Below are 19,373 nucleotides of genomic sequence, written 5' to 3' on the forward strand. Positions count from 1 at the left end.
TAGGCAAGGTAGGCACTGTCTAAGAGATCTGTACCAGCAAGGAAAGGGGCATCATGAGGGAGATCCAAAGAGCTCACACACTCCAAGGCTGGAGAGATCAGGAGAGAGGACCTGGCTATGGCTTGCTTTCCTTCTTCAGGCGGATGCCTGTGAAATGTCAGCAGGCTCTGAGCTCTGCTGTTTGAAAAGCCCTTCCAGGTCCCTATTTTTCACCTCAGAGACATCTGATGTAGGAATAGGAGCATGGCCTTAGTTTCCGCAATGTGCACTGATGAGTTCCAGGAAGGTATCCTCAGTGGCTTGGCCTGTCAGTGGTATGTAGTAGCCAAATAGTGCCACTGACCAGATAACAAGTGCATTTTCCAAGCCCCCTGAGATGGGTCATCACTCCTGCAAGAACTGTCACCAGTCTCCATTTGTGCATGCCATGGTTGGCCAGTCTGAAACCCTTGCTAGTCAGGAAAATACATGATTCCTGTGTGTGAGAGTTTGGAAGTGAAGCTAAATGGTGTGTATCTGTTGGATAGCAAACACAGGCATTGGGATCCATCCCCAGAAATCTTCCCCACCTCTCTCTCTCTCTCTCTCTCTCTCTCTCTCTCTCTCTCTCTCACACACACACACACACACACACACACACACACACAGCCAATGAAGGTTTTTTATGGACAGAGAAAGAGAGTAAGAAAGAAAGTGAGTTAAGACAAAACAAAACACACTGTCAGCTTATCTTCCCAAAGCCCAAATATCAGTGTGGGCAAGTTCCTTTCTCTGTAAACTCTGTGGACACATAATTGACATATGGGAAAGAATACTGTTCATAAGCACATGTCTTGCCAAATTTTCAAAACCCAACATTTTAATAAGTGACACCCAGAAGGAAAGACTGTCAACTGCCAGAGTTCCCTCCACCTCTCATTTCTCACTTCTGCCATGATATCCATGAGCTTGGTTCTCTTACAGGCCTTTAAAAGTCTTTTCTGGCTCCTACAAGGCTGTCAAGGATCCTAAAAAAAGAAAATAATAAGGCAGAGAACAATCAAGGTAGGCTGTAAGACCCCTGGGCAGGACTCCAGGTCTGTGGCCAAGTGGCACTTACCTTCCATAGGGCTCTCTTTGGGGAAAAAAGGGCATAGACTCAAATCTGGCTACTTCCTGCAGGCACTGGGCAGTGTGGGGAAGGGGAGAGCCAGGTGTCCATATTTAGTGAGAAGTGTGGCTGGAAAGGCATCTCATGAACTGTCATCCTGGAGAAGGCAGGCATCTGTTCCTTGGGGGAGATGAGAAGGCAAGTGTCTAGGAAAAAAAAAAAACTTGTTATCGCTAAAGATGAGTGTGCCAGGATGAGGAGCAGGTAGGCCCTTATCCTCTGATCCTCAAGGCCAAGGGAACCTCTTTTGGCTACAGAAAGAAGAGCTGGAGAGATAGCTAAGTGGTTAAGAGCATTGGCTGCCCTTCCAAAGGTCAGGGTCCCAGGGTCCCAGGGTCCCAGGGTCCCAGGGTCCCCCAGGGTCCCAGGGTCCCAGAGTCCCAGGGTCCCAGGGTCCCAGAGTCCCCCAGGGTCCCAGGGTCCCCCAGGGTCCCCCAGGGTCCCAGGGTCCCAGGGTCTATGTTAGCCATGTGGCTTGGTACTGTTATTAGTGAGGCATTCTCGTTTTGCTTCCTCTATGTCTGATTTCCTCTGTGACAGTGCAGACCGTTTTTCCTCTTCCCACAATTCTCATGTTCCTGTTGCCCTGCTTCTATTTCCTGACTGATTGCCCCACTAACATAGGTAATGAATCAAATGGACTTAGCAGGCATCTATAGAAAATTTCACCCAAATAGAAAAGAATATACCTCCTCGGTATCTCACGTAACCTTCTCGAAAATTGATCACATACTTGGTAACAAAGCAAACTTCCACAGATATAAAAAAAAAAAAGTTTAGTAACCACCTGTGTCTTATCGAATCACCATGGAATAAAGTTACAATATAACAACAATTCAACCCCCCAGAAAACCTACAAACTCATGGAAACTGAACAGTCAACTACTGAACCACCTGACCCAGGGGTCAGGGAAGAAATAAAGAAAGAAATTAAAGTCTTCCTTAAACTCAATGAAAATAAAGATACAAAATACCCAATCCTATAGGACACTATGAAAGCAGTGCTAAGAAAAAAGTTCATAGCGCTAAATTCACAAATTAAAAAAGATGGAGAAAACTCACATTAGAGACTTAACAGCACAGGTAAAAGCTCAAAAAAGAAGAAGAAGAAGAAGAAGAAGAAGAAGAAGAAGAAGAAGAAGAAGAAGAAGCTGACTCACCAAGGAGGAGAAGAAGACTGGAAAAATCAAATTGAGGGTTGAAATCAACAAAATAGAAACATGGAAAACAATCCAAAGAATCAATGAAGAAAACAGTGCTAGTTCTTTGAGTAAAATCAACAAAATTGACAAACCCCTATCCAAACTAGTTAAAAGGAAGAGAGAGAACACGCAAAATAATGAGATCAGAAATGAAAACGGAGCCATAACAACAGACACTGAGGAAATTCAGAGAATCATTGGGTCTTGTTAAAAAGCCTATATGTGACAAAGTTGGAAAATGTAAAAGAGATGGACTTGTTTTTAGATAAAATCCAAATACCCAAATTAAATCAAGACCAGGTGAGCAGCACATAATGCCTGTCTGCACTCTATGTGCTACCATACAGTTTGTGAGCTAGGAGCAAGGGGCTAGAGGTTAAAATACACAAACACACAGACAGAGAGACAGAGATATGCACCTCTACTCACTGGTAAGAAGCCCTTTATACAATAGCACCCTGGAGGCTTAGCACCCAACAGTCAAGTGGGCCAACAGGTGAAAACCTTATCCTCTGATCCTCAAGGCCAAGGCAACCTCTTTTGGCTACAGAAAGAAGAGCTGGAGAGATAGCTAAGTGGTTAAGAGCATTGGCTGCCCTTCCAAAGGTTCTATTCCTGACAACCACATAATGGCTCACAACCATCTGCAGTGAGGTCTGGTGCCCTCTACTGACAACAGAAGGGAAAGGCAGGAGAGATAGCTCAGTGGTTAAGAGCATTGCTGGACCCAGGGTCCCAGGGTCCCAGGGTCCCAGGCATTGTGTGCTCTCACCTGGTCTTGATTTAATTTGGGTATTTGGATTTTATCTAAAAACAAGTCCATCTCTTTTACATTTGTCACATATAGGCTTTTTAACAAGACCCAATGATTCTCTGAATTTTCTCAGTGTCTGTTGTTATGGCTCCGTTTTCATTTCTGATCTTGTTATTTTGCGTGTTCTCTCTCTTCCTTTTAACTAGTTTGGATAGGGGTTTGTCAATTTTGTTGATTTTACTCAAAGAACTAGCACTGTTTTCTTCATTGATTCTTTGGATTGTTTTCCGTGTTTCTATTTTGTTGATTTCAACCCTCAATTTGATTTTTCCAGTCTTCTTCTCCTCCTTGGTGAGTCAGCTTCTTCTTCTTCTTCTTCTTCTTCTTCTTCTTCTTCTTCTTCTTCTTCTTCTTCTCCTCCTCTTCTTCTTCTTCTTCTTCTTCTTCTTCTTCTTCTTCTTTTTTTTAGAGCTTTTACCTGTGCTGTTAAGTCTCTAATGTGAGTTTTCTCCATCTTTTTTTAATTTGTGAATTTAGTGCTATGAACTTTTTTCTTAGCACTGCTTTCATAGTGTCCTATAGGATTGGGTATTTTGTATCTTTATTTTCATTGAATTTAAGGAAGACTTTAATTTCTTTCTTTATTTCTTCCCTGACCCAGGGGTGGTTCAGTAGTTGACTGTTCAGTTTCCATGAGTTTGTAGGTTTTCTGGGGGGTTGAATTGTTGTTATATTGTAACTTTATTCCATGGTGATTCGATAAGACACAGGTGGTTACTAAACTTTTTTTTATATCTGTGGAAGTTTGCTTTGTTACCAAGTATGTGATCAATTTTCGAGAAGGTTACGTGAGATACCGAGGAGGTATATTCTTTTCTATTTGGGTGAAATTTTCTATAGATGCCTGCTAAGTCCATTTGATTCATTACCTATGTTAGTGGGGCAATCAGTCAGGAAATAGAAGCAGGGCAACAAGAACATGAGAATTGTGGGAAGAGGAAAAACGGTCTGCACTGTCACAGAGGAAATCAGACATAGAGGAAGCAAAACGAGAATGCCTCACTAATAACAGTACCAAGCCACATGGCTAACATAGACAAGAATTATGGGTTACTATATGATGTAAGAACTAGTTACTAAGAATCCTGAGCTAATAGACCAACCAGTTTATAATTAATGTAGACCTCTGTGTTTTGGGGGCTCTGATTGGCTGTGAGATCGGCAGGATGGAAATCTCCGTCAACAAATGTATAGATTTCTGTGTGTTTATTTAGACTGAATGGCTGCGGGACCAGGTGGGACAGAAATCACTTTCAACAGAAGGTTCCATTGGGTGTTGAGAACGTATGTGCTTTTGTATTTGGATTGAATGTTCTAGAGATGTGTGTTAGGCCCATTTGATCCATAACATGTTAGTTATTTTATTTCTTTTTTAACTTTATGTCTGGCAGACCTGTCCAGGGGTGAGAGTGGGGATACTGAAGTCTCCCACTATTCATGTGTGGGGCTTGATGTGTGATTTAACCTTTAGCAATGGTTCTTTTTACAAATGAGTGTACCCTTGTATTTAGGGCATAGATGTTCAGAATACAAACTTCATCTTGATGGATTTTTCCTTTGAAAATGAAATGACCTTCTTCATCTCTTAATTAATTTTAGTTTAAAGTCTATTTAGATATTAGGATAACTACACCAACTTTTTCCCCCCAGACCATTTGATTGGAAAATCTTTTCCCAACTTGTTACTTTGAGGTAATGTCTGTGTTTGAAGTTGTGGTTTGCTTCTTGTATGCAGCAGAAGAATGGATTCTGTTTTTGTATCCAATCTTTTAGCCTGTGTCTTTCTGTAAGCAAATTGAGTCAATTGATATTAAGGGATGATAATGACCTGTGATTGCTAGTTCCTGTTATTTTTGTTTTTGTTGGTGGTGGTGATATTGTGTTTGTGTGTGTGTTTCTCTTAGGAATATGCTTGTGTGGCAATATCTATTGCCTGTGTTTTTGTTGATATATCTAACTTCCTTGGGTTGGAGTTTTTCTCCTAGTACTTTCTGTTTGGCTGAGTTTGAGAATAGATATTGCTTAAATATGGTTTAGTCATGGAATAGCTTGTTTTCTCTGTCTATGGTGATTGAAAGCTTTGCTGGATATGTTAGTATTTGTTGGCAACTGTGGTCTCTTAGTGTCTGCATAACACCTGATCATGACTTTCTGTCTTTCACTGTTGGGCTAAAATTGAATAGGTCTGCCTTTATATGTTACTTGGCATTTGCCTTTGCAACTCTTAATATTCTTTCTTTATTCTGTATGTTTAATGTTTTAATTGTTATGTTTTGAGGGAATTGTTTTTGGGTCCAGTCTATTTAGTTTTCTATAAGCTTCTTGTATTTTATATAGGTAAGGACTTTTAGCTTGGGAAAGATTTCTTCTATGATTTTGTTGAATTGATTTTCTGTGCTTTTGAACTAGACTTCTTCTCCTTCCTCTATCCCTATTATACTTAGGTTTGGTCTTTTCAAGGTATCACAGATTTCCTGGATAGTTTGTGTTAAGAATTAGTTGGATCTTACATTTTCTTTGAATCTATTTGCTCTATGATATCTTCAACTCCTAAGATTCTCTCTTCTGTCGCTTGTACTCTGTTTATGCTTGCATCTGTAGTTCCTTATCATTTACCCAGATTTTCCATTTCCAAAGTTCTCTTGGCTTGGGCCTTCCTTATTGCCCCCTTTTCAATTTTTAAGTCTTGAACTGTTGCCTTGACCTGTTTTGACTGCTTTTTTGGTTTGCTTCATGGGAGTTATTGATTTCTTCTTTTCTTCCATTTGTGTAAGGGATTTTTTTTTCATTTCCTCTTTCAGTGCCTTAGTATCTCCATAAGGTGATTTTTAGTGTTATTTTCTTCTACTTCATCTGAGTTGGGATGTTCTGGTTTTCTTGCTGTAGAACCAGAAGTTTCAATCATCCTTTAAATTATAGTGATTTTTTATGCATACTCTTGGCTTTGGTCTTTGATATCATTTATAGAAGTCTGCCAAAATATACATTGCCGATGTTCTACTGAAACTTTTGATTCATCCTCCAGGATTTTTCTATTGTCAATAGCAATATGTTTTTTACAGCAGGCACTGGAGTTTTGAATTGTTCTGGGGAGGCATGTGCCCCACAGTGACTGAGAATGACTGGACCACGTTTGAACTGGGGTCTGTGAGAAACCCCCTAAGGAGTTTGCCAGTGCTGACAGCTTACCTTGCTTGTCTCTTATTTATCTGAGTTTATTGGTGCAATGTTGGCCTTTGCCTCATCTTCTCTATAATTCAGAATATTGAGACTTTTTATTTTTGTTATTTCCACAAGAAACATTATTTGTATGAATGCCCTCTCTACAATCCTTTCTCAGATGGCCCATTCTACCACAATAAAAACATTTGATATTTTGATGACTTTTCATACCTTTGGAAATTTCGTCTCCTACCCAAGCCTCAGTCAAGCCTCAGCCTTATAATCAAATGACTCAACATTGACTGGGTGCAGGATCCATTCATCCATTGGTGCTGATCTGACCTTTCATGGTCCAAGTATCATTTTGCATTCTAAGTTGGCATTTTCAAAAACCAGAGATTCAGTAAGTACTTGTCTAGCTTCTGGATCTGTTACCCCTATTTGTACAGCTTAGCTAATCTTTGTAAAAAGTCACTACATGATTCTCATGAGCCTTGCATGGCCTTAGTGTATGATTCAATTTTCTTCCTAGTTCTTGAATCTGTGTCCCAAGCATTCAAGGCTGCTGTATGGCACAGAAATAAGATGTATTCATTGTATATAGCTTGACTATCTGGATCAGTGTAACATCCCTCACCAAGAATTTAATTTTGGGAGGCCTCAATACCTTGATGATCCAGGGCTTTAGCCTCTTCTCTCCAATAACACTTCCACTGTAACTACAATCCATCTTCTAGCATGGGTGAGACTGATTGAAGCCAATCATTTTGAGTAACCATATTTCTTGAAGCCTATGTCTTTAACAACTCCCTCACATATGGTGATTGCATGCCATAAGATACTACTGCTTGCTTAGTCTTTTAGATCTTTCAAATGTATAGGTTTCAATTTACATTCTGTATATCCTTTTGGGTATTGAGAATTTACTGGCTTTTCAGCGGTAGTAACAGGATCAATAGCTAATACTCTTGAAAAGTCATCTCTGACTCTGAGCTATTGGCAATGCTAAATCTTTACTACTGTCCTTTGCCTGTACCTCCTCTCCTTGCTTATCAGATCTGACAAGGTCCTTGATTGATTCAAATCTTTTTATCACTGTCTTTTGTAAAAATCTAAACCTCTTGACCTCTGAATATTTCTAATGAGTTCCTCAAATCAATTAATTTCTAGTTCTCATTCTGCACATGTTATTTCAAGGTTTTAAATTTTTCACTTATATCTTCTTATCCATAGATATTATTTGGATGGCATGTAGACTGCCTTCCTGGTGGGATGTTCTATCTCCTGGCTTATCATACCTTTTTAACAGATGTTGATGGTCAATTTCAAAACTCATCAGGCAATGAAAGGAGACAAAGACGGAGACCCACATTGGAGCACCGGACTGAAATCTCAAGGTCCAAATCAGGAGCAGAAGGAGAGGGAGCACGAGCAAGGAACTCAGGACCGTGAGGGGTGCACCCACACACTGAGACAATGGGGATGTTCTATCGGGAACTCACCAAGGCCAGCTGGCCTGGGTCTGAAAAAGCATGGGATAAATCTGGACCAGCTGAACATAGCGGACAATGAGGAATACTGAGAACTCAAGAACAATGGCAGTGGGTTTTTGTTCCTACTGCACATACTGGCTTTGGGGGAGCCTAGGCAGTTTGGATGCTCACCTTACTAGACCTGGATAGAGGTGGGCGGTCCTTGGACTTCCCACAGGTCAGGGAACCCTGATTGCTCTTGGAGCAGATGAGGGAGGGGGACTTGATCGGGGGAGGAGGAGGGAAATGGGAGGCAGTGGCGGGGAGGAGGCAGAAATCCTTAATAAATAAATAAATTAAAAAAAATTTAAAAAAGCATCATAAAAAAACTAAAAAAAAGAAGTGACAAAAGTATGAATCCTTACAGATAACTTCTCATTACGAGTCAATAAAGACTGTATCATTTCTAAAAGTCTCTCATTCTTGACTCTGTTATGAAACCATTTCTTTAGCGATATCATATGAAAAAAAATAATAGCCACCATGGCCACAAAAATATATGTACCAGGTAGGTCATACAGCTTAGTTCTTGCATCAATCCATTCATAGCAGAAACAAAAAATATTATTATATTCCTGGGTAGTGATATTGTCTACAATTATCTTGGGATTGGTTTACAATCTTCAAATTTATTTGTTTATTTATTTATTTACCAATCAATCTGATACTTAGGTATCAAGTTAACTTACCTCCCTTATAATTTTGAGAAAATTGTAGGTGTAATACTGTGGATTTTTCAGCAGGTGTCAGAGTTGTGGCAGTAAGGCAGATCAGGGCCTGAATCACCTGAGACTCAGCAAAAAATTTTAAAAGTAGCGCACCTTCACAGGGAGAAATTTGAGCTTCACAGGCAGAAGCTCAAAGGACTCAGAGCTTGCAGGCAATTGCGAGCTGTGAAGTTGCTGGTGGATTTTGGGTCAGTGGTTCTCATGGTTCCAATCTGGGAATGCAAGCCAGTTTTCTAGGTGCAGGCATAGAGCTCAGGCTGATCAGAGCAGGCCAGACAGCAGCTGGACCTGAGAAGCAAACCCTAGCTTGGGTAGCAGCAGTGAGCCACATGGGTCAGAGAAGCCACAGAGGAGTTGCCGCAGGAATCTGCAGGCATCAGTTACTCAGCCACTTAGCTGGCAGGACTGAGCCACACAGGGGTAGGAGGGCTAGAAATTACCAAGTCCCTACTGAGGATCAGCCAACCCAAACCTTGCTCAGCTTTCAGGCAGTTAAAGTACATGAGACCACGCCCAGAGTGGGCCAGTATCCTAAAGGCTATTGTCTGGGGGAGTTCCCGCAACACAGGGACTGCTGGGACCAACAATTCTGAGAGCTGGGATTCTGACACACAAGGCGGCAGTCACTATGCAGTTCAGAGGTTGGGGACAGAGCAGCTTGTTAGCTAGAAGAATCTAATCATGTATAAAAGAAATATCTTTGAATGTAACTAATTCATGGGAAAACCCAGAGCATTTTAGTTGCTGAAACAAAATACCAAAGTGGGTGGAGGAAAAGCCATGCACAGTTCTACAATAAAGTGAAATGTGTCCTTGCAGATCTGAGAACTCACAATGGAACAATGTGTATTTTAGCCAACCTGAGCTTCGGGTGACCTGTGGTTAACTCTAAGGGGACTCTGTATAAAGAGAAATTTGCGCAAGGTGAGTTTCAGATCTTCTGTGCTCTTTATTTGGACAATGGCACTGTGTAGGGAGTGGGCATCTGTTTTGGAGGTGTCTTGTCCCAGAACCAGTTCTTAGGATTCAGGATATTGGCAAGGTCACACCCCTTACTGAAGCGAGGGTTTGGGGCCAAGTTACTGTTGAGGAGAGGGCACGAGAGGCCAAGTCCACAGCTCTTGACATTGCTCTCCTAGTTGGGACACACAGGGTGCAATCTACCACCCCAGCAATGAAAGTGTGAAAGACTTTCTTCCAAGGAGCTGCCCAAGCCCAGGGCCAGGGTTATGAGTTATGCAGGTACCTAACTGCATAGCGCACCCCAAATGCAGATACCCACAAGTACAGCAGGTCTCAAGTGTGACGTGAACTGTTTGTAAATGGTTGGGGAATGGAGATTCATTCTGTGATTCTGCAAGTGACAGAAGCGCTCTACAAAGCCTCATTTGCAGACTCCACCCAAAGTTCCACTGTGCCAGGCAGCATTTCCCAGGAGAGTCGTAGGCTGCTGTGTTCATTCTTTTCTGCACCAAACCCAAAAGGAGCAGGAATGGGGACAGTTTTCATATTTTTCTTTTTTTCTCCTTCTTGTAGGACTGAGATTAAACTCAGGGTCTTGTGCATGTGAGACAAATGCTCTGTCACAGAGTTGTATCCAAATCAGTTTTCTGTTTAAATATCAAACATCTGTAGCTTATCAGGCTACCTCCCTTGACTATGGTGCAAATGGCCAATAAGAAACCTGTTTAGCATCTCAGACAAGAGTAAGCCCTAAACACCAGGATGGGAAGTATATGTGTCTGAAAAAGTCAGTATCAACCTTTGTGGGTCCATTAGCTGTAACCTCTGTCAAACTTTAAGCTAAGTAAGAAAACACAGAGGATTTGGATTGGAATTTGGGTACACTCTAACCTAGCTCTCTTGGTGTATTAGTGATGGAGGAGGGTCATCTTTCTATCTGTTGCTTTCATTGGTTAATTAATAAAGAAAACTGCCTAGGCCCATTTGATAGGCCAACCCTTAGGTGGGTGGAGTAAACAGAACAGAATGCTGGGAGAAAAAAGCCCAGTCAGCCAGTCCCCATGATTCTCTCACTCCAGACAGACATAGGTTAAGATCTTTCCTGGTAAGCCAGCTCGTGGTGCTACACAGCATATTAGAAATGGGTTAATCAAAGATGTGAGAATTAGCCAATAAGAGGCTAAAACTAATGGGCCAGGCAGTGTTTAAAAGAATACAATTTCTGTGTAATTATTTCAGGGCATAAGCTAGCCATGCGGGCGGCTGGGTCCAGGGGATGCAACCCCGCCGCATGTATTGCAACGTATTAGTCCAGTGTTCTTTGCTATACTGAAATATTCAGTCAGGCTGCTCTATTTAACTGACAGATTGAGAGGATAAAGGCCAAGGTCAGGCAGCCTCATATATGGGCCTTTGGAGAGACTGTTGGCAGGTGGCATTATGGCAGGTGTATGACATGGAGGGGAAGAGATCACACCGTAAGACAGCAAGCCAGACAGTGATTGGGGTCCCATGAGAACTATCTTAATCCCTCCCAAAGGCAGCACCCTCCATGATCTAGTGCCACCTCACATACCACATTGTCAAGGACCAGGTTGTCAATAACAACCCCTGGGGGGAGCTTTCAAACCATAGCTCAACCACAAGTCAGTTTCTCTGTCATCTGCCTCAGGCTCCCTAATACGAAGCCTCCTCTATTTTGAAATGAGAATAAAACTTCTCTCACCACATTCCTGTGATAAAAAGATAATAGACATAAAATAGTGTGGAAATTGTAGTTGTTAGAGTACAGTGCCACTGGTCCTCTATCATGTTTGTTCTTCCTTTACATAGTACAGTTCTTTATGATTTATTTTTATTTTCTGACTATGTGTGTTTGGCAGCATATGTGTCTGTGCATTGAGTGTGTCTGATGTCCATGGAAATGAGGAGTGGACATTAGATCCGGACTAGTGGATGTGAGCTCCCATGTGGATTCTGAGAACTGAACCTGGGTCTTCTGCAAGAGCAGCAGTGCCCTTCACCACTGAACCATTTCCCTAGCACCATGGTAGTTCTTTTCTTAGCAAGATGTAAGGGTTTTCACTGTGATTCAACTGCCTACATGCAATTTAGCTGTTCCATGTTGACTATATTTCCTAAATGACTTTTAACATCAACTAGTCATGATTCTAAAATATGAGGAATAACAAACTGTCGTGTCCTGGAGTATAATGTTATAGAAGTAGCTGTAGTGACAGCTTCCTCATGGCTGGATTCACGAGAGTCCAGCAGGGAAATTTCTGCCCTCACTCACCTTTCTGAAATGCAAGTTGGACCTACACGGGTCACAGTAAAAGAAAGAGTTAAGAATCCTGGTCACGTATTAGAGCCATTCCTTTTGACAATCTTTTAACATTACAGTAGAATGCTTTTAAAGGTAATGTCAAAGCTGGAGAGAGCACTTTGTGGTTAAGCACACTGACTGTTCTTCCAGAGGACATCAGGTTCAATTCCCAGCAACTACACTTGGCTCACAACCATCTATTACTATAGTTCCAGAAGATTCAATGCCATTTTCTGACTTCTGTGGGCAATAAGAAAAGATGGTGTAGGGCTGGAGAGATGGCTCAGTGGTTAAGAGCATTGCCTGCTCTTCCAAAGGTCCTGAGTTCAATTCCCAGCAACCACATGGTGGCTCACAACCATCTGTAAAGAGGTCTGGCGCCCTCTTCTGGCCTTCAGAATATTGTATACATAATAAATAAATAAATATTTTTAAAAAAAAAAGAAAAGAAAAGATGGTGTACCCAGACACGCTGACAGACAAAACAACAATACACATAAAATAGACGAATTCTTTTTAGGAAAAACATAAAGGATAACATCAGTGGTAGTCATTCTCTGTCCTTGCCTATCAGGATGGGTGTGTGGCTTCTGATGACTGAGAAGGAAATGCACATCCTCCTGAGCCTAACCCTCAGCCCCAGATCCAGGATATTATGGGTCAAGAGCATGTATTTTCATAGCTGACTCTTCAGTTGGTCTTGGTCTTACTGACACCCATATGAGAAGTATAAAGACCGACAATGAAGAGTGGCTGACTATGAGAGAATTTGAAATTAAAGGGGGATATGAAAAATATGAAAAATGGAAAAGAAGTATTCATTGCAATGGACGCCGTCTTCAAGATTGGATAAAGGCATGCTGGTGGTAGATAGCTCCGTGTTTCCTGGGTAAGATGGTGAATTAAATGGATACCTGCATTACAAGATTGCCCCACAGTTCCTCTCCCAGGTCATTGTGTCACACTTGTTCTTCAACAGCTGAGTATCATGGGTCAGACCTGTAATCCCAGCACTTGGGGATGCTGAGACAGGAGATTGCTCAGAGATCAAGGATGGCTTATACTCTGTAGTGAGTTCCAGGAGAGGTTACAGAGTGAGGCCTGCCTCAACTCCACCTACACAAAAATAAAAGTAAAAGAAGAGAAATCATTTTGAAATAAGTTCTTAGTTCTTCACTTTTATCGACCTTGTAAACTGGGAATACCAGGAGGTTTCCTTGGTAGCTGAATCTATTTCTTATGATGTAGGGTACACAGATCTTTCTGGACTGTGTCTCAGATGGCCTATCCCTGTGTCATCCTCACAATAAAGGACAAAAGTTTTCTCATTGAGTATTGGCTGAGCTGCATCTAAAGCATGGGGAGTACAGGTGTGAGCCCCTGGCCAGGGCAAGGCTGCACCTTCATACCCTACCTGCAGTTACTACTGTGGAGGAGAGGAATCTGTAGGAAATGATGCTGCAGCTAAGGGGTGGGATGGCTATTTCTGGCCTTAGGACTAAAAACCATGTCATGGAACAGTCTTCCCTGAGCTGGGTCATGGAGGACAGTTCTGACAATGTGTACAATGCAGCTATCTACACAGGGAAAGAAGAGTATGAGAAACAAGCCCTCAGTGTGTCTGAAAGCTGTGGGTGATCAAGTGGCTTCCCTTGTTTGATGAGCTCATGTGAAAATCACCAGGACAGGAAAAGGGGATCTAAATGTTTCCTTGACTCATTGTGGGGCACATGGGGAGTAGTTTCGATGAAGACAGCTTGTATTTAACAAGGGTACATACAAACAAAAATTTTGAGAAGGTGGTTAGAAATACCTCACTCACAAACTAAAACCAAAGACTCCCATCATTAACTCTCTGTCTTTCAGGAAGGACATCTACCAAGCAGACCCACCTAGGATAAGGGGACAGGTAATTATTCTGTTCTGATGTCTCAGACTATTGTCTATAAATTGTTTGTTTTCCATCTCTGTGCCTTTATAAGTTTGAAAATTGACAAATTTGTGTTTGATCAAATTTGATTTATTCTGTGGTGCTTATATAGTTGTGATTTCCCAAGCATAAAAGGCCAGGGCTGCTTTGAGCATCAAAATACTTGAGATACAGGTGGGAACAAACATTGGGAGCCATCAAATAAATGATCTCTTCTGCTTTCAGAGGGAAAACCCAACAAGCCCAGAGTGAACAAAGAAAAACATAACTGCCCTGTGACCTTCTGCCATGATGTCTGAGGCCCTCATCTGAAAATTGTTAGTTGTTCATCTCTGGCATGTTACTTTTAAAATTCAGTGATAATAAAAATGGATTTTATCATATGGCAACAACCCATGTAATGGAACCTGTCTAAGAAGAAACATATGGTATCGTGTATGGAGATAAATTCTGCTAACATCTGGGACAAGTGAATTATGACAGTGAAATCCTTGATTGAAGCTACCAGTCATACCAACAAGGCTTCTAACCTATTGTCTCACCCCAGAATAACTGAAGCTGCCTGTCACATAGGAGCTTTTAATTCACCATTTTACCCAATAAACATGGAAGCCATCTACCACCAGAATACTTTTATCAGATCTTGAAGATGGCATCTATTGCAATGAATACTTCTTTTCTATTTCCCTGATTTTTCATATCCCCCTTTAATTTCAAATTCTCTCACAGTTAGCCACTTTTCATTGTCGGACTTTATACTTTTCATATGGGTGTCAGTAAGAGCCCTGGCCCTGGCCCTGGGCGGGCTCTTCTCGGATGGACGCGTGGCGGGCGCGCGCGCGCTCGCTCGCTCCGGCGGTGGCGGCGGCCGCCGGTGGTACCCGAGATCCACCGGTCGGCCGATGCCCGTCTCCCGACGGCGGGCTCCTCCGTTCTTTCTTCCGCTCCTCTGGGGAAGCTCCTCGGCTCCGCGGCGGCGCCGTCCGTTCGCCCGCCGGCCCCGTTCCGTTCTCGGTCGCGCCCCTCATCCGGGCCTTGGCCAAGCCGCGGGTGGGTACGGCGCGGGGGAGGCTTGACCTTGACAGTGACCTGGAGGGACGCTGTGGGGTACTAGAAACCAGCAGGTTCAAAACAGTGTTTGCAGGAGGGAAGAGCACACTCAGAATTGTCAGGAGTTCCATGCAAGATTTTTGTTTTGCTTTTTCATAGTTTTCAGCCCTTACTCCACAGAGAATTCTTCTGTACTGTGAAAGTGGATAACATTTCTCAGGAGTAGAGTGAAGTCTCCTTTCCTTCCGTGTCTACTTTATCAGCCATCTAAGCTGATGAACCCCTACTTTTCCTTTCCATCCAGGAGAGATGCTAGAGTACCTGTGGAATGGACATTTTAAGATGTAAGTAGGCTCAGGATAGCCAGGAGTTGATGCATATTTGAGAATTGAGCTGAGAATGCGTTGGACTTTTCATTCAGAATGTTTGCCAAGATGTAAGAATGCCAAGATCTCAGGATTCTTCCAGAAAACCATGATATATGAAGATGTTTCAAGCTTTAAGACTAATAAAACATAGTAGTGATGTTTTGTTTGTATTTTAATAAATAAAGTTTGCCTGAAGTTCAGGGAGTCACACTGATTAGCTTTGCAGACCAGGCAGTGGTGACACACACCTTTAATCCCAGGAGCCACACTTGTTTGCCATAGAACGGGGCAGTAGTGGTACATGCCTTTAATCCCAGCCCTAGAGAGGAATATAAGACAGGAGGAGACAGCTCTTATATAGTCTCATTCTTAGATGCCTGGAGGCAGGATCACCATTGCGGACTGAGACAGAGGTAAGAGCCAGTGATTAGCTGTTTTGTTTTTCTGACTTTCAGGTTGAACCCCAATTTCTGTCTCTGGGTTTTATTAATCATGCTACATAACATTTTATCAAATTAATTCACACTATTAAATAAATATACTTTCAGTTTTTCTTTTTCTTCATATTTAGTTACTTATTGGTGACTTAAAAATGATGCATATACTACAAAAATCAAAATGGTCAGGTGTTTGTCATATCTTTTACATTCCTGGCACTTAGGAGGCTGAGAGAGGAGCATGGAGAATTTAAGGCTACTCACGGGTGCTGAGTGACAGCTTGCTCCAAAAGATAAAAAATTATGAAGAAAGTGGGTACATGTTGCCCTTGGCTATATCTTGGGTACTCATTGTATGTTAAGAGAGAAAATTCACATTTTGCAAGAAAGATCATAGTGTGCTAGTTTCTGAGAATTTAAAAACTTTCTTACTTGTATTAAAAATGATGTCACATGAATGTGCCACGACAGCCCCCCCCCGCCAAAAAAAAGGAAAGAGAACAAAAAAGGAAGAAATAAAGAAAATGAATTCCAAGGCAATGCTATTTAATTTTCTGCAGATGTCACCACTGTTGTGATACTACAGGGATGGGCAAGTCCCATTCTTTCCCTTGTTTCAATGATTTTGTTTCAGTCAACCACACTAAACACACTAGATGATTCCAAGTTTTTTTTTGCAATTAAATCATTCTGATAACTATTTTAGAATAGTAATAATTCACTCATCAATAACCATAAGAAAAATAATATAAAATATGACTGAAGAAATTTTAGAAGGATTTTAAAAGTCAGTTAAGAAAGTTCAGTTAAGAAAGATTTTATAAGGTCAAATGTGATTATCTCATTTTCTTTTTGTGCTGAGAAATGCTCTGAGAATAGAGCAGATGAACAGTGAATATTTGTGTATGGATTCAGAAGTGTGGTTGCAGTTTAGAATTTCCTTCCAAACAGAGCCTACACGGTGGTGAGGAAATGGAAAAGGTTTATTGGAATAAGGGTAATAACTGGGGAAAAAGATTTCTAATCAGTTTTTTAAACTTCAGAACAAAAAATTAGATTATTTTTTAAGAATCTCTGAAGGACTTTTAGTATAAAGCAAAAGAAAACTTGAAAATTTTCTCTTCAGCTGGGCCAGACATTGTTGTGTGAAGAGAACAGGTGGACGAGAGTAAACACTTGGCATGTATGAATTACTATTTCACAAGATCACTGTTTTTATAGTTTTTCAAAGCCTCACATCAAGCATTCTGACCTGAAAACTTCAGGTTTCACACCTGAGCTCCACTAGTCTCTCAGTAGATCTCCCTGGTGTTTACCTGCGAGTGGGATATGGAGCTTCCTTCTAGCCATGACAGGACCACACTTGGTAATTGCTCTAGGAGGCAAAATACCAGTGAAAATGGGGAGTTTTCCACTGTAGACATACCCTTGAAGAACATATTTCTTTTCTATTTCTGTGTGTTGAGAACTGAGAAAGGAGAAAGCTGAGGCAAGCAGAAAGCTGCTCCATCTATGTGTCACCAATGGTAACGTATAGTGGTAGAATACTTGTGTTTTAATAAATAAAGCTTGCCTAAAGATCAGAGGACAAAGCAGCCACACTAATCAGCCACAGTGGTGGCACACACCTTCAATCCCAGCACCCATACTAGTTAGCCATAGAGGTCCTAGGGTCCTAGGGTCCTAGGAGAAAAATAATACAAGCTACATGAAAAGTCAAAAGAAATGGACAGAAGTTTTTACAAAAGGTTTAAATGATTAAAAATATTATTGCAACATAAAGTCCACATAAAAATTAAATACTTTACATTTCTTCAGTTAAGTAAACTTTATTTTGTATATTTGAAGTTATAGATGACATCATTTGACAATTATATAAACAGAGAAAATGGTCCCCACAGCAGCGCTGATTAACCTGTTACCCCATAGTTACTTCGTAATAAGAACAGCTCAAATCCTTCCTACAAATTACTCATCTGAGTCTGTGTTTACAGCTCCTACTTCCTCACCTTACATCTGCTTCTTTGTGCCCTTCGACTTGCAGCTGTTCAATCCTCCCCTGCTCTATTTTCAAAATTAAATCGTCAAGATCCAGTGCCTCTAAACTCAGAAAAGGTACAACGTGAGTCCATGAGAGCCAGTGGCTGCACACAGAACACAACAGATTGAGAGAGATATTCTTGGCTTTCAGTGAAACCCAGGCAAATCTACTGAAATTGAATGTGTGTGTGTGAGTGTGTGTGTGTGTGTATAATGTATGGATGTATGCGTGCAAATGTATGCATATATGTGTAATTATGCAAAGGAATGCACACCTATGCATACATGTGTTGAGATTAGCGGTTGATGTGAGTTGTCTTTCTCTATTGTTCTCTATTCTTTTCATTAATTATTTTCTGTATATGAATGTTTTTACTATGTTTCGATATGTGCACCACAGCCTTCTCTTCAGGAGCAGCAAATGCTCTTTAACCTCTGGGCCACTTCTCCAGCTTCTTCACCATACTTTTTGAAATAAGCTCTCTTACCAAATCTTAAGCTGAGCCTTTCAGCTAGACTGTCTGGCCAGCAAGCCCCTGGGATCTGCTTATCTCTGCCCTACAAAACTTAGGGTAACAGACTATACTAAGTTTTTATGTGGTGCTGGCAACTGGAATTCAGGTCCTCAAGCTTATGCAGCCAAGACTTTTATCCAGGGACATTTCTCCAGCTGCCAAAATAGAGCCAGCAGCCACTATTTCCTTCTAGAAATAATCCACCACTACCTCATTTTAGTAGAAATCGGTTGCAGCAAATATTACAGAGCAACATTCAGGGGCCTGCAGGACCTGCCCTTGCTCATTTTACCTCAACTTATCCTCAAGGTGACTTTACATGGTAAGAATGTCACAGGGCACTGAAGCTTACCCAAGGCTTGAAGAGGGTGGCAGGGTCTGCCTCCAGAGTCCATGCTTGTAGCAAGTCACTCTCAATTAAATCCGAACATCTCAAAATAAAATATACCTTTCATTTTTAATAACAACCACAAACTATCAAAATCAGTTCTCATGATAAAATAACAGCAATGGCAAATGGGAGTTACTTTATGCTTGAAAATTAAAAACAATTTGAAACATGAAAACCACAAGCAGGCCTGGAATCTAGTAGAGTGCAATGAGTTTGGCATTTGTTTTGGTGAGGGGGGAGGAGGAAGGGGAGGAGGAGGGAGGAAGTGAGGGAGGGAATGGAGGAGATCATATGAGATCTACAGAACACTTTGTCTCTGTCATCAGTCTCAAGGTCCATCACTTCCATCCTTCTCCAAGAAATCACAACTCTGTATCTATGCAGCTGTTTTACCAATAGCAGAGAGTTAAGGCAGAAAAAAAAATACATCTTTATTAATGCATGGGCAGAAATCACATGCAGTGAAGAAACTTAGATCCACAGGATGAATCGGCTAGCTCACCCACGACACTGCAGAACCTGCAGGCTAAGGCTGCACCAGAGTCACACACTGGGCCCCAGATCTGCAAGAAGACTCACCCAGCCTCCCACTTGTCTCATTCCTCCCATTCCCCATGGGCATGTTATACTTGTCACAGAGACCTCCCTGCCCAGATCTTGTCCCGCACTGAGATTTGACTCTTGAAGCTTCAGTTGCCTCACCTATGAACTAGAAGATAATGCACCGCACAGGATTCGTGGGAAGGTGGATAGAGTAAAAGTAGA

At 41.5% G+C, this 19,373-nt stretch overlaps 1 long non-coding RNA gene across 1 annotated transcript; it reads left to right on the plus strand.

The window, feature by feature from the left end:
• The first annotated feature begins 12,676 nt into the window (after positions 1-12,676).
• LOC121432807 lies at positions 12,677-14,319 on the plus strand. The gene is made up of 3 exons (XR_005972238.1): positions 12,677-12,766; positions 13,744-13,786; positions 14,033-14,319. It is a non-coding gene; the product is annotated as an uncharacterized LOC121432807 (long non-coding RNA).
• Positions 14,320-19,373: the final 5,054 nt, after the last annotated feature.

This window comes from Microtus oregoni, unplaced genomic scaffold, assembly GCF_018167655.1.
Source record: "Microtus oregoni isolate MIOR12 unplaced genomic scaffold, Mior012 000036F_ref0000092, whole genome shotgun sequence".
In the NCBI taxonomy this organism is placed as follows: Eukaryota; Metazoa; Chordata; class Mammalia; order Rodentia; family Cricetidae; genus Microtus; species Microtus oregoni.